The sequence below is a fragment of the Apteryx mantelli genome, chromosome 4 (assembly GCF_036417845.1).
Source record: "Apteryx mantelli isolate bAptMan1 chromosome 4, bAptMan1.hap1, whole genome shotgun sequence".
In the NCBI taxonomy this organism is placed as follows: Eukaryota; Metazoa; Chordata; class Aves; order Apterygiformes; family Apterygidae; genus Apteryx; species Apteryx mantelli.
The window spans coordinates 36,620,013-36,636,208 of NC_089981.1; the positions used below are offsets into that span (position 1 = coordinate 36,620,013).

At 42.8% G+C, this 16,196-nt stretch overlaps 1 long non-coding RNA gene across 1 annotated transcript in view; it reads left to right on the plus strand.

The window, feature by feature from the left end:
• The first annotated feature begins 2,607 nt into the window (after positions 1 to 2,607).
• The window catches only part of LOC106498198 (uncharacterized), a 98,298-nt gene continuing 84,709 nt past the window's right edge, over positions 2,608 to 16,196 (plus strand). Inside the window, exon 1 of the long non-coding RNA XR_001294911.2 lies at positions 2,608 to 2,844. This is a non-coding gene — a long non-coding RNA (uncharacterized lncRNA). The remainder of the gene's footprint in view (positions 2,845 to 16,196) is intronic.

Sequence of the window (16,196 nt, forward strand, 5' to 3'; positions counted from 1 at the left end):
TTGGTTTGCTTGGAGAAACAGATTTCAGGCTTCCTTTGCTTTGTATAATCTGAATATTTGCCTGGCACACTATTGTGCCAAAGCCCAGTATATAGCACAGATGTGGGGTTAATACTAATCATGATAAATTCAAACTGAGCCTTAAATGAGCTCTAACATAAGACAGTTCGGATCTGATATGCCCCCAAATGCTCACAGACTGAATAAAGCCTTTTGCTTCCTTCACAGGGTATTTTTTCAGCCCCTCGCATCTCAGTGGTCCCAGTTTGGAATGGCAGCGATGATCAACCAGGTCGCTAAGAGGATACCTTTGCTGGGGGGGCAGGAGGATAAATATGTGCGGCTAGGGAATTTCTGGCAAGCTTGGAACCGTGGAGGAGTTTCCTAGTCTAGAATCTGTACAGTGCTGCCTCTGCAGCAGAGACTTCATCTGTGATTGAAATATCTCAGACTTTTTGAGGTAGTTTTTTTAAGGACATGTTTTAATTGCTTTTACAAAATCTTCAGCTTTTGCTTTAAGCTTTTGATGTAAGTTGATCTTTGAGTTCATTATATTCCTCCGCTACTTACAGTTTCTTGGTTTCACAGGAATATTCACCAGCCATTTCTCTCTTTGGTATTGGCTTTACAGATCCTAGCAAACCCTTTCTTTGGAGATGAATGCCAGTTTGATACCAGGAATACTACTTTACACTGTTGTGACTATCTAAAATGTGAGACTTACGGATTACTGCAATTAGCAAAAGATGTTGGTGGTGTAAACAGATAAACTTGATGCACTCCTGCTTTTCTAACAGTAGCGTAAAAAGTTCTTTTCACCAGAATACTAGAGGGATCTTGTGTCTTTACACATAGCTCTGTAAGTGCTTTGGTGTCTGGATGAATTAATTAGACCTGTGGTTTCTCCTCTCTCAGCTTTCCTAGGCTGTCTCTGTTTTTTTCTCATAATCACCCAGAAAACACAATTACAATCTTATCAGTGCTTAATCTTGTGTTTTGTTACTTGTTAGGTAGCCTTGTGTTTTGTAGTTTAGTCCCAAGAATACCTCTTAGGCTGCATGACTAATTCACCCTGTGTTTGCATTCTCAGTAGTGCTTCTATTGTTTGAATGTCCAGCTCATACAAGAATGTTTCATGGTTTCCTTATATTTGTCCTGGAAGAAAGATATCTGTTACATTCATGAGCTTTAAGAAGATAAAACTCTCCTGTCTCTCCTTCTCTCCCCACCCCTCAGGCACAATAATACATTAATGGAGTGATATTATAAATATCAAACACAGAGGTTTTAGGGTCAAGTCATGATGCTTCCTCCCCATAGTAATCCAGCTCTAATAAAATAATCCAGCTCTATATAGTAATCCTACTGAAATGTAGTGCCTCCTGGGGGGTGACAGCCATATGCACTATGAGACTATAGGTTCTAGCAGCAGCCCAAGACAGACTCCTTTGTGTATACAATTCAATGGAAACTAAATGCATCATGCTAAAATCAAATCAATGTCCTCCATATCAGTCACCAGGGGTCACTTGATCTCTTCCTAGCAAGGATTTTGTTATTCACACATTCCACAGAAGCTGTCAAATGGTCCAACTCAATAACAACTAATAAAGCAAGCACCCCCTAAAAATTTCCCTAGGGAGTCTTTTTAAATTGAACAGGGAGTAATAAATCTTGGAGTGTCAATAATGGTGAAAATGCTAATTTTGTTGACTCTACTGCATGCCTCCTCAACTGAGTCAAAGCATGACTCTCAAAGAAGTTTTTCCAGCGCAATGTTTTTCTTTTTTTTTTTTTTTAATACTGAAGGATCTTTCTGAAAATATCCATGTACAATCTCATATCTGACTGTTGCTTTGTGTTGCCAGGCGAGGTACCGACACATACACACTTGGCATTTACGCAATCTCGCTTTATGAAAGCATAAGATCACCGCGTTAACTATAAATAATCACGCCAAGTACCGACACGAGCTGGAAACCGTTGCCACGAGCAGACCCCACCGCCAGCCGCGCCGCACACCGCGAACCTGCGGGAAACTGACCGGGCGCCGCGGGCGAGGGCTGCCCACGGCTGCCCGCTTCCGAGGGAGCGGGCAACGGACCGTCGGTCCAACCGTTTCGTTAACCGCCACCGCTCCGGGACCCCGAGTCACGGGGCCGAAAAGCCCCGCCGCCGGGCGGGAAGTGGCGCCGCGCCCCGCTCCGCGCTCCCCCGGCGGCACCTACCGTCGGCGGTCAGCGCCATCTCTATGAGGGTCTCGCCCGCCTTCCTGCCCAGGCGGCTCATGGCGGCTGCCGCCCCCTCCCCGGGCGGCCTGGGCGCGGCGCGGCGCGGCGCAAGTCAGGGGCCGCACGCCACCGCGGCGGCGCTGTGCAGCCCCGCGTGCATGCGCACTGCCCGCCCCGGCGGCGGGGGGCGCCGCGGCCCCGCCCCGCCCCGCCCCGCCCCGCCCCGCCCCGCCCCGCCCCGCGCGGCGCTCCGCGGCCGTTGGCGCGGCGGGAAGCGGGGCGGCGCCGTTGCTCCTCGGGCGGGGCGGCGTGAGGGGCAGCCGGCGGGGCGGGTGGCGGCTCCCCGCTGCCGGCGGTGGCTGCGGCGGGGCGCGGCGCCGCCGAGGGCTGGGAAGGCCGCGGGGCCCCGGGCGGGAGCTGAACCGGGACTTGCCGCTTCCCTGCCGCGCTGCGGAGCGCCGAGCGCTTTTCTGTTCCCTCTCGAACGCTTTTTGTGCCTTTCTTAGCCGAAATGTTCCCGTAAAACAGGGCTGTGTCGAGACGAGCAGTCTCTCTGCAGTTTCGTGTTGTCTAAAGTCTTGAAGAGAGACATTTTGGTTGATGCAGTCTCTGGGTAAGGACTCTGTTAAAATCTTTGAATTTGTGCTGACAATACTGAAATAACTACAAAAAAACAAACAGAGAAAGCATTTGAAACATGAATGTTACACAGAACTCCAGTTTTAACAATGTGCGTTTCAACGTTGCCTGTCTTGAAGCGTTTTAGAAGAGCAGCCCCCTTTGGCGGTGTTACTTGCCAGGCTGGATCCAGCAGAGGAGTTGTCCTTCTGGCTGGAGCTTTTATAACAGTGAACCTTCCGTGAGCGAAGAGGAGAAGCTAAAGGAAGTGGGATAGAATAATATTCCCTTTGTTAGGTTCACATTTCTCTTTACTGAGGACCAGCTTGCGCTTGCTTTTGATGGTGCTGCAAGGATGAACCGTGCAGTGCACAGGGCTCTCGCGTGCTCGGAGGGCTTGTTTGTGCCGGTATCAGGCAATGTGGGAAGTTGCTATTAGATGTCCTAATGACAGATTTTCCATGTGTGAAGCAGCCTCGCTTTATCGTCATTTTCTTCAATAGCTAGGGGTGGTTTCCAATACTCTTTTCATTTATTTCATATACCTTTTGTTCGCTAACATCATTTCAGGGCAGACCCTGAGGCCTTTTCTCAGATCAACTTTGCATATTCACCTTTTATTGACTAAATAACAACTTCACACAACAAACTGATTTGCATTTCTGTTACTTGGGCAACTGATGCACAACAGCTGTGTCATGATGGGATTTCTCAAGCATGAAGTTAATCAAGTATGGTGAGTCAAAGTTACTCAAGGCGTTGGGGTTGTGTTCAGGTCTATATGTCGTATTAGGCCTTTATTTTTCATGTAATGTGTAACTGCTTCTAGAAATGTATTTTTAGTCAAAAGAAGGACTAAAAACATACTTGGTTGCTTTCCAAAGTCTGAAATGTTTAGCTTGGATTTTAATCTGAAGATACAGGGTAATGGGAACAAAGAGTACAGAAATGGCATACCAAAGGAGGCATTTATGAACTTGAAATTGCATACAATTCACTGGGTCAGAATGATTACTTTAAAATCTGCATTTCTAAGCCTTTAATTTTATCACAGCTTTATATGATAGGATAAAAGCTTTTATGCCCGTAGAAGATGCAGTTAGAAGCCAGTATTTAATAAGAGCCAGGAATAGCAAGGATTTCAGTGGCCAAGGCTAGGTTTTGCCTTCCAATTATGTGCTCGCCCTTCCCAGCTCCACCCTGCATGTGCAGCAGTGAAGCTGACCATATCTAAAGCTATAAGTACTATATCTAGAATGCTAAAGATGCTTTTGCAAATCTCTGTAATTGGACAGGCTCATAGTTTGTTGAGGCACTGAATTTGTGTAAATTACACACTGACCAATGTTAGAGACAGGTCAGAAATCTGCTGTCCCAGAAAGAGCTATGAAGGCCTTGTGCCCTTAGCAGGCACACATAAGCTGAGTACATGCAACACCCAGCTTTTAGGTTTCCTGTATATTCAGAGTTTAAGCAACTATTGTCTCACACTCTGGTTTCACAGTATGCTTAAGTGATCCAGGACCTTGCTTCCTTCAAAAGGCACAAACCTTTTTTCCTCCCACCTTGTATTTTCACTGGTGATCATAAGGCTGTACAGTCACAGAGTCACAGAATCACAGAATCGCTGAGGTTGGAAGGGACCTCTGGAGATCATCTAGTCCAACCCCCCTGCTCAAGCAGGGTCACCTAGAGCACGTTGCACAGGATTGCGTCCAGGCGTGTTTTGAATATCTCCAGAGAAGGAGACTCCACAACCTCTCTGGGCAACCTGTGCCAGTGCTCTGTCACTCTCACAGTGAGAAAGTTTTTCCTCATGTTCAGATAGAATTGTCTGTGTTTCAGTTTGTGCCCGTTGCCTCGCGTCCTGTCGCTCGGCACCACTGAAAAGAGTCTGGCTCCATCCTCTTGACACCCTCCCTTCAGATACTTGTACACATTGATAAGCTCTCCTCTCAGCCTTCTCTTCTCCAAGCTAAACAGGCCCAGCTCTCTCAGCCTTTCCTCATAAGAGAGATGCTCCAGTCCCCTAATCATCTTTGTAGCCCTTCGCTGGACTTGCTCCAGTAGTGCCACATCCCTCTTGTACTGGGGAGCCCAGAACTGGATGCAGGACTCCAGACGTGGCCTCACCAGGGCTGAGGAGAGGGGCAGGATCACCTCCCTCGACCTGCTGGCAACACTCTTCCTGATGCACCCCAGGATACCATTGGCCTTCTTGGCCACAAGGGCACATTGCTGCCTCATGCTTAACTTGGTGTCCACCAGCACTCCCAGGTCCTTCTCCGCAGAGCTGCTTTCCAGCAGGTCAACCCCCAACCTGTACTGGTGCAGGGGGTTGTTCCTCCCTAGGTGCAGGACCCTGCACTTGCCTTTGTTGAACTTCATGAGGTTCCTCTCTGCCCACCTCTCCAGCCTGTCCAGGTCTCTCTGAATGGCAGCACAGCCCTCTGGTGCATCGGCCACTCCTCCCAGTTTTGTATCATCAGCAAACTTGCTGAGGGTGCACTCTGTCCCTTCATCCAGGTCATTGATGAAGAAGTTGAACAAGACTGGACCCAGTACTGACCCCTGGGGGACACCGCTAGCTACAGCCTCCAACTAGACTCTGTGCCACTGATCACAACTCTCTGAGCTCTGCCATTCAGCCAGTTCTCAATCCACCTCACTGTCCGCTCATCCAGCCCACACTTCCTGAGCTTGTCTATGAGGATGTCATGGGAGACAGTGTCAAAAGCCTTGCTGAAGTCTAGGTAGACAACATCCACTGCTCTCCCCTCATCTACCCAGCCAGTCATTCCATCAGAGAAGGCTATCAGGTTGGTTAAGCATGATTTCCCCTTGGTGAAGCCATGCTGACTACTCCTGATCACCTTCTTGTCCTCCACATGCTTGGAGATGGCCTCCAGGATGAGCTGCTCCATCACCTTTCCAGGGATGCAGGGGAGGCTGACTGGCCTGTAGTTCCCTGGGTCCTCCTTCTTGCCCTTTTTGAAGGCTGGGGTGACATTGGCTTTCTTCCAGTCCTCAGGCACCTCTCCTGTTCTCCATGACCTTTCAAAGATGATGGAGAGTGGCTTAGCAATAACGTCCGCCAGCTCCCTCAGCACTCGTGGGTGCATCCCATCAGGGCCCATGGATTTGTGGGTGTCAAGTTTGCTTAAATGATCTCTAACCCACTCCTCCTCCACCAAGGGAAAGTCTTCCTTCCTCCAGACTTTCTCTCTTGCCTCCAGGGTCTGGGGTTCCTGAGGGCTGGCCTGAGCAGTAAAGACTGAAGCAAAGGCGGCATTCAGTAACTCTGCCTTCTCTGCATCCTTCGTCACCAGGGCACCCACCCCATTCAGCAAAGGGCCCACATTTTCCCTAGTCTTCCTCTTGCTACTGATGTATTTGAAGAAGCCCTTCTTGCTGTCCTTGACATCTCTAGCCAGATTTAATTCCAAACAGGCCTTAGCCTTCCTCGTCGCATCCCTGCATACTCTGACAACATTCCTGTATTCCTCCCAAGTGGCCTGTCCCCCTTTCCACTTTCTGTATACTTCCTTCTTCTGGTTGAGTTTTGCCAGGAGCTCCTTGCTCATCCATGCAGGTCTCCTGCCTCCTTTGCTTGACTTCTTACTCATAGGGATGCACCGCTCTTGAGCCCGGAGGAGGTGATGTTTGAATATTAACCAGCTCTCTTGAACGCCCCTTCCTTCTAGGGCCCTAACCCATGGGATTCCTCCAAGTAGGTCCCTGAAGAGGCCAAAGTTTGCTCTCCTGAAGTCCAGGGTTGCAATCCTACTTAGTGCCCTGCCTCCTCCTCGCAGGATCCTGAACTCCACCATCTCACAGTCACTGCAGCCAAGGCTGCCCCTGACCTTCACATCTTCCACCAGTCCTTCTTTGTTTGTTAGTACGAGGTCCAGCAGCACACCTCTCCTTGTTGGCTCCTCCACCAGCTGTGTCAAGAAGTTGTCACCAATGCTCTGCAGGAACCTCCGGGACGGTTTGTGCCTAGCTGTGTTGTCTCTCCAGCAGATATCGGGGTGGTTGAAGTCCCCCATGAGAACCAGGGCCTGGGATCGTGAGGCTACTTCCAGCTGACTGTAGAAGGCCTCATCGACTTCCTCTTCCTGACAGGTGGCCTGTAGTAAACACTCACAACAGTTTCACCCATGCTAGCCTGCCCTTTAATCCTTACCCATAAGGACAATGACTCAGGTCACCCTTTTAAACAGACCGATAATTTTTTTCCTGGATTTTCAGTTCCATGACTGACTGCAAGCAACAGCTGCTGCCGAAACAAAGAAGGGAATGGGGAACTTGGAGTGGAAGAAAGGGCAGGACCATTTTATTGAATGCTGTTGTACTTCTGCTTCTGGTGGCCTGGAGTTCCAACATGGTATCTAATGCAGTGTATACATTTATTTTTAAAAAGTGGAAGTACCTAAAAGGTTGTAGGCCTAGGTAATGGCATCACCAGGAATTACTAGCAGTGATTATACTTAGGACAGCAACAAAACATAAGCAAAAAATAATCTTCATGTGTGCTAAAGGAGAACAGATAGTTGGTAGCCCTTATAAGGTCTTATTCTCTATTAATGGGCATTTTAAAAAGCCTGGAAGTGATTTAGTAGCTCTCACATTTTCAAAAATTATTTAAGCACAGAAAATTGGTGGAATTTGGGAGCCAGATTTCAAAGATACCTCTGCACCCATCTGTGTGTCTGATAGGCACCCTATGATCTGTTCAAAAAATTGCAGCTTATGTTCCAAGATTCTAAACTTTTGGAAGTCCTGTCAGAGGACTGTCTGCATCTTTAAGCACCAAAGCATCTTTGAAAATATGACTACAAGTCTTAAATCATGTTGAAAATTGAGTTTATGTGTGTATCATTTAGATGCTTTGAAAAATTTAATTCTCCATTATTTATCTATCTGTCCACTGAGAAGGGATCTAATATGTGCAGCTTTTGCATTTACCAGTTGGGGACCTGTAAGCAGTTAGGATACATATGTGTTCAGGATCCATACACTGTGCATATATCAGATATTATTACATCCTTGTCATAGTCTCAGAAGAAGCAGGTACCTTCTGCTGTTGAAAACATGTGTATATGTATACCCCTTTTCTTTAAAAAACAGTTTGGGCTTCATTTGTTTCCTCTAAGGAGCAATTTGCTTAATCATTCTTTCAGTATATACGTTCAGAGATACAGTAAATTTTCAAATCTGACTGTGAGCACAAGTTTGAAATGGATGTAGATGTAATGAAGGGAGAGCAGTGGATCTCCTTTTCAGTCTCTGGGTTTTTTTTCCTTGGTGGCTAAACAGCCACACAGGTGGTTGCTTTGCTGTGAGATTTCAGGGGATATAAACTGCACCCCAGAAGCTAACGTTGCTGCCTCGCACAACTTCATTAGAGTGTTCTCATCAACTGGTTAAAGGTCTTGGAGGCCTTCCAGTTGAAGAGCTATCAGTTTCTTTCTCTGTCTTTGAATTAGCTCTTTAGAATATAAATAATAATTTGGAAAGAAATTAATCATTCAGAGACCAGTAGAGCTAGATACTAAACAGGCTTAAAAAGCTAAAGTGGGACTCAGATGGAAGTTATGTGCCTAAGTCTAACATGATACTCAAAACCCATTCAGTTATCGCATAATCTTGGAACTTCCACAGGCGTTTTTAAAATGCAGACCAGAAAGGAAGCACAGTATCTGTTTCTCAGGCAATAACATCAACTGAAGTTTAAACACTTGTCTGGAATGTGGGAGCTCCAAGACCAATGATTGCAACTGAAGGGAATTCAGCCTCTCCCAATTTAACGCTGTAACCAGCAACCTTTACGCAGTGCTTGGTATGGTGAATGAGTGAGGAATGAAGCAGGACACAGGGCATGACAGGGAAGTACTGTGCACTTGCTTGTTAAAGTTGCTACTGTAAAGAAAAGAAGGTAATAGCCACTGATCAGAGAGAAAGCCTGAGGGAGATTATAACTGCCTGGAGATTCAGTCTGGGCTCCCTAAACCGTTTCTCCATTTTACTCAGCAACTGTTTGACATCTGACTCTCTCCTTGCACTATACAGAGCTATAATGGCTAGACATAACTACTTGAATACCACCCCAGGATCAGGCACCTAAGACATACAGCAATGCTTGTTGATGGGATGGGCATTTGAATTTGTATATTAAGAGAGCTGATTCTATTTCAGTAGTGATGTACAGTCCTAAAACCTGCAGGAAATGATAATGATGAGAGAATGCCATAAACAGTTCCGGTGTAATGAGGTGGCAGAATGCAAACCATTCTCAAAGGAAGTAAAAAGTTTTACTTAGCAGGTAAAAGCTTGTAATTATTCACTGCGTTTTTTTCTATGGCATCACTTTTCAGTTTGTCTGCTGTTTTCAGTAAGTGGTCCAGGCAAAAAGAGACTATGAGTCTCTTCTAAAAGTCAGAGACTATGACACTTAAGCAAGCAGATGATTTTACAGATTATAATCTGCCTTTTTCTTGGTCCTAGTTACTACAGATTTACAACAGTAGAGCTAAAATCAACATCCTGGTTTGCGCTCTTCCCTAGGGCAAGGAAACTACACGGAGGTGGCCTCAGCTAAACTGAACCACACCTCTGTAGGGTACTGACTGCTAGAAGAAGAAAGCACAAGACGGAAACATCAGTTTTGTTTCTTTGGTGTGAGTAACAGAGGTTTTGAAAAATCTGCTAGAGATCAAGTTAATCTTAACAGAAGCCTGTATCTCTTTTCAAACCCAAGCATATATTTTACTTCTGTAGTCCTGCAGTTACAATCCAGTACAATAACTGGATTTCCCAATTTACAGCTGCCATCAAAGCCTTCTTAAAAGAATCTAAAGAAACCACAAGAAAAAATTATTTTGGTATGTATCAGGAGCTGAGAGAATCTGCCTCTTCCACCCTGCTAGAGAAATTCTTAAATACCTTAATTAGGACAAATTTATATACAAAATCTATTAACTAACTATGATTGAGGCATGATTATTCTCTCTCATCATGCCTCCATGGATATAATTCCATTGATTTCTCTAAACTGTTCCTAAACAGTATGAGTGAAGATCAGTATTTAATTCTGAGGTGTAGTGCACTGATAGTTACATTCACATAAAAGGTTGCTTAATGCAGTAGGGATGGGGAAAGGGTACTTCATCAGTTCTGGCACTTAAATGACGATGGAAAATGCCATCTTAAGATAAGAAGTTGCACTATTTTAGTAAATTCATTTACTGCCCGTGCTTTCTAGTGCAATCATCCATTTTCTCAGTTTTCCTATTATAGACAATTTAGTTTGTCAGGGTTTAGTGCCCTCTGGTGGTAATAGTGAAACTGGGTCATGCTGACACCTCATGCTTTGTATTTTTTTCCTGTATCTGTTGATTATCCTAGAGTGATAAATGGATAAAATAAAGTGGCATTATATTGGGTTTTTAAACACAGAGGATTGTGGAGTGAGTAAATGAGGCTGGTGTGTGAAAGCCAGAGCATTACAATGATGTGGGGCAGTAAATAGCTCTAACAAAAATACAAAAAACCTCAGTGTGTGTATTAATCAGCTTAGACAGTAGAGCAGAACTGAATTTAAAAGGGACACTGTAAAGCTACAAGAGAACAAAACAGTGCAGCTATGTATGAGATAAAGTGTAGCCTCCCACAAAACTTTGTACACACCTTTTTAATGACATGTTCATCTCTTGTACATGAATATTTGTAACTGCCCTGGTTACATATTTTATTGCAAAGAGTATTAAAATGATACAAAGAGATTAGTAGCTTTGTCAAGAAAATCTAGAAAAATGTAAAACCTTCAATATACATACTAATAAGGCAAGATATTCAAGCACAATTTATTTAGCTGACAGGCTGGTGAGAATAATAAAAATAATAATACAAGTGATTATCTAGTCCTTTGCACACTGTTGAATGTGTTCTCTGCTGTTTATAAAATTCTTAATGAAGAATAACAGTTGTTATAATAAGATCTTTAAGAAACATTTCACGTTCATTATTGTAAATTATCATTGATTCTGCACATGTAGTAGCCTCACACTTCCATTCAGTGCAGTGCACATGCACAGCTTTCCTAGAAACTGTTGATACAAAGGAAGCATCTTTGGATGTCGGTTTCTCTGACATCAAACCATCAGCCCACACCATCCTTTTCAGCCCATCTCCTTGGGTAGGTTCTGCAGGTTAGTTCCAATGCCTTGGCTGAGGATTTCCATCCTTCACAAGATCATCCAGCTTCGTACTGTCCCCTTTGCCAGCAATCTCATTTTCCACCTCCTCTGCAAAAGCAGATAGAGGTAGCTGCAAAGGCGTACTATCTTACCTAGCGGTCTAGGTGTAGAGCTGGAGGCAGCACTTCTAACCGGAAATGAGTGAAGACAGATGGGCCAGGAAAGAAGAAAACACGCAGTTTCCCATCAAGACAGAAAAGGCAGGAGAGAAGGAGAAAAAGTTAGAAACTAGCATTTATAGGAGCAAGCCAGATGAGGGTGTGTAGGGCTGTCTGCCTTAGGAAACATGCCTATGTGATGGTTATAGACAGGAAAGAAGGTTGCTCCACGGTGTTTGTGCAATAACCAACCATACCCAAGCACACACAGGTTTTCCCAGATTCCTAGAGCTGTGGACTGGCTGATACGATCTCACAACCCAACTGTTTGAAGGTGTTGTTGGCTGAAGATGTTGATTTCTGTGCTGGCCTGTACCCTGATGGATGTACATTAATACATGCTGGAAGAGAGCCTTTCTCAAAAGCGGTAAATTAAATAGCGAATGACACCAGCATTGATCCAGTGCTAATGGATACTGCCTTATTTTTAATTGTAATAAAACTGGAAAGTGAGCTGATAGTTCTTGGTTGTAGGAGCCCTTCAGCTTCCTTTTGGACCCATTTTCACAGCTGTTCCATGCGACTGTGTGAGATATAGTGATAGTATGGCAAAATGTTTCCAGACTTTCCCCAATCTCTGTTTACCATTCCCATTTTCCAGCCCTAGTTGATCCCCAGTTCCTGTCTAAATAATGAACTTGCCTTCCCCCACACAGGAACCTTGTGTAAAGCTGTAAGGGTTGCCCCAGCTGGCCTGTTCATCCTCATCACAGTTCATACTAAGCAGATATATCAGTTGTGTGAGCTCTGTGAACATGATAAGCATCCAGGATCAGCAGGACTGGTAAAACACATGGGCACCCTCAGCCACATCAAACATAATTGGGAGGATCAGGCAAAAAGTAAACTGACAAATTTAAGCAGAAAAGATGTCTCTAAAAATCAATACTGAATAAATAAGATAGAAGTATAAATAGTATCATGAAATCCATATAAACTAATAAAATATATTCTCATTCTAAACAGGAAAAATCAGAGCCTGTGAGGAAAAGAAGTGAAAAAAAAGTTAGAAACAATAGATATGAAAAATGTAGTATCTAATTAGAACTTTCCTTGCCTGGAAAGTATATATAAAATTTCAATGGAATGGAGGAAAGCCCTCAGACTACCAGGTGCTGCTTTGTTTCATCTGGCTTCAAAGAGGCATAGGAGTGCCAACAATATAAATTCTTTTTCATGCCATTTACCTCTGTTTCCAAGTAAGAAAACCAAAGTGTAATACAAATAGGCCAGGGCATAATTCTGTAATTTTTGTACAGTAAATCTGGTATTTGAACACTTTTTCTGTGGCTACCTCTAAGAATGTTACTTTTACTTTCTTGTCACACTGTTAAATTCATAACAGGAGCTATGCCATCTTTAACAAAAAATCAAGTCTGTTTTCTTGAGATCATTGCTATTGTCTATAATACAGGTCTTCTTATAAATTGTATATTGCATTGTTTATCAGAAGACAAAATAGTTGTGCCTTCTAACTATAGCCTCTTGGATAACCATTCAGGTACATAGTATATGAGGGGGAGTCTCTTCTGTCATTCCTTGTTTTCCTCACTTTAAAAATTCTATTGTTTCATACATTAGCTCAAACTTGAAAAGAGGCAAGAAGATATTGTGGTAGTTACTTATGTGGAAATTACTAATCAGATCACTTATAAAATCCGGAAAACTTACTGTCTTAATTGTGAACATTTTTCCTGATTTTTAAATTCATTACTTCTCTTATTAATCAATGTACAACATGTAGTTTTGGATGATTCCCTTTAAGTTAGATCCTCAAGCTAGGTCTTCTAAGAGGGCTGATAATAGTGTATCTGTCAAATGCATGGAAATATTGGGCTTGACCTTATCACTCTCACTGTCATATATTTTTTCCCCAATTATTATTCAGTGTCCCTGTCCCCAAAGCTCTGAAGAACACTTTTATAATTTGATAGTACTCACTTGCTTTACCTGAGTTGGTGGGAAACCACAGGCCAAAAAGACTACTGTTTTTATTCTGAGCAAGTCATTAAACATAAAGGAGGGAAATGAAGCCGTTCATTGATAGCCCTCTGTATTTTAGAGTCAGGGAGAGAAAGATAGATTGCTTAATATTTGTTACCTGATACATAAATTTTGGCACTGCAAATATATATTAGTAGATCTATTTTTAAAATATTTTAAGAACTCCTGTTGTTTTTTTCAAACCAGACCTTTAAGTCTGGATTAACCTTTCCATTTCACAGATCAAACTTGATCCTAGATTTTCTCATGTTTTGCCAGCACAATCATACTTAGCTTCTCAGAGGCACAGTCCATGCTTTACAATTTTAAATTGTTCATGAATCAAGAACTGGGCTAGTATAAAATCCATGGCACTTTCTGACCTGCCTTTTAAAGCCAGTCAATTGCACAAAGACTCAATGATCATAATACTTTCCTTCATGCCCTTCCATGAGTTACTGAAGGAAGCTGCATCATCAGCACATGCCAGTGTAGTGATCTTTCTTTGAATTGCCTCATATCCTGCCCCATCAGTTCTAATTTGCCCATTAGAGGAGTGAATTTGACTTTAAATAGGAGTGGTAGCATTGGCTCTCCCTGATCCCTTCCTACATTAATTAAGCCAAGTGATGTTACTTCCTTCTTCAGTTCAGAGCATGTCTGCATGTTTCGATAGACATCTTCAATGATTTTATTAATATGAATATCAAGGTCCTTTACTTTTCAATTTCCAAGTGATCTTTGGAAAGAGAATCAAATCCTTGTGCAGTATCTGTAAATACAACAGTTCTTAGTCCATTTTTGCCCAATGTTGTGATAAAACTTGTCTGTCTCAAGTTTAACAGAGGCAGCTTTAGTTAATCTCTCTGTTAAAATTCTGGAGAAAAAGTTTTATGAAAATTGGCCGTTTAGTAATAGGTCTGTGGTTTCTGACGTGATTTAATTTTTCTGGGTCTGACATCTTGAGAATTAAAATAGAATGACAATTTTTAAAACTGCCAGTAATCACTGCTCTTATCAATCATTAGCCAGTGAGGCACCATCTGTGTCAGCTAACTTTGGCTTGGCCTGCAGCAGCTCTTTTCTTCATTTCCTTTGTATTTTTAATCACCTCTTTCAATGTATTAAGCTTCATCCCTCCATTTCTTTTTGTAAAATTGATAGCTCCTCATATTCTTCCTGTTATGCTCGAATTAAAACTGAAACAGGTAGAGCATTTCTCTTTTCCTTGCACTTAAGAGCATCCACACTATTTTTCTTAATATTTCTGAATGTCTGCTTCTGGTTTAGTATTTAGTATTAAGAAATGCTAATGTTCTAAGAGTCCATCATTGTTTTTCTATCTGCATGCCACAGGATTCATGCTGAAAACCTCATATGATTCTTCTGTTATCATGTTGTCTTCCAGACATCTAATAATCCTTGTTCTGGATTCATTTTCAAGATCATGCTTTGATTCTTTCTATTGCTTTTCTCTCATAAGAAATACTAAGAGACAATTAGGCGCCCCACCATGATTATGTGGTGCATTGAATATAACCACCATGACTGCGTACTATATGAGAAACTAGATTTGAAGCTTTCCCTGCGTGGATCCCAAACACTTCCCATTTCACCGCTGATTTTCATTCAGATCAAAAATGGGCCCAGACAGTGATGGGATAAGCATTCTCATCAGTGGTGTGCAAAAACAGTTCTCCTTGTCACTACCTAATCATTATTTTTCAAAGAAACAGTCCAGTGATAATCTGTCACTGGATTCAAACTAAAGTTTGAATGATAAGATTATTAACATTAGGAACACTGCTCCATGTTTTTACACTATACAGCTCAGAAGTTGTTTAGCTAGCAGTTAACAAGTATGTCAGGAAGTAGGATCCTGTGTGAGTTGTATGAAAAATATGACAGAGACTTTCCTTAGTTCTGTCACACCTATACTAAGGGATGCCAACTGAACTTGGCTTTGAGCAATGTATTACTAATATTTTCCAGTGACAGGTTTCATTTTGAGATGCTGCCAATTTGCCAGTGAAATCAGTTGGTTCAGCAGAGCATAAACATATCTGAGCTAAATCCAAACAAATGGCTTGTCTGGAGTCCAGTTCTACTATTTCAAAATGGAAAGTAACCAGCAGGGATCACAAGGAGGTAATGGGGTTCACAGTTACCTCAGTGTTATGATCCATAGTAGCACTGTAGTTACTCCTGCCAAAGCAACCTGACTGCAGCTTAGTTCCTCTCTCCTACCTAAATTTCTACATTTATCTCTCAGCTCATACCTATCTAGATTATCCTAAAACCTCAACAACCTTATGTACAATCTCATGACTGCCATATATAAAAACCTAACCTATTCTCTTGCTAGTTCTTTTGTGATTTTTCACCCATGCTAATCCAAAAGACACTGCTTTTTTATGGCTTAGTTAGCCTTGTCCCTTTGGTAGCTTTAATTCCAGCATACCTTCCAGTGGGCCTGCTGTGTTGCAGGCATGACTAGAAATAAGGGCTTTTCTCATGGTAAGTGATATTTAGACATCTCCCAGTACACAGCCTGAATGAGACTTAGTTACCAGAGTTGGCAGGGAGGTGGATCTTATATACATGACAGGTATACTTAATAGTTAGGGATCATTAGGCATATACATCTAAAATATAGATTTAGATGTTGAAAGAGTAGTTGGAAGAAGGAGAAGGAACAGGTAAGACAAATCATGGAGCAAGATGTATTTGCATAAAACAGTCCTAGACAGCTAACTTAGGGTAGATGAATCCAAGTTCAAGTCATACACAGGCCTTCAGTAATGCTGTGGTACTTTGAGAGAAATAGGTTTTGTCATCTATTAACAGAATGTTCATTTGTAAAATAATACTAAGGCAGGAACCTAACATACTCTTTGTAATTTCCCACAAAATTCAAGACATAAAGCCCACTTTCTGAAGCAAATATA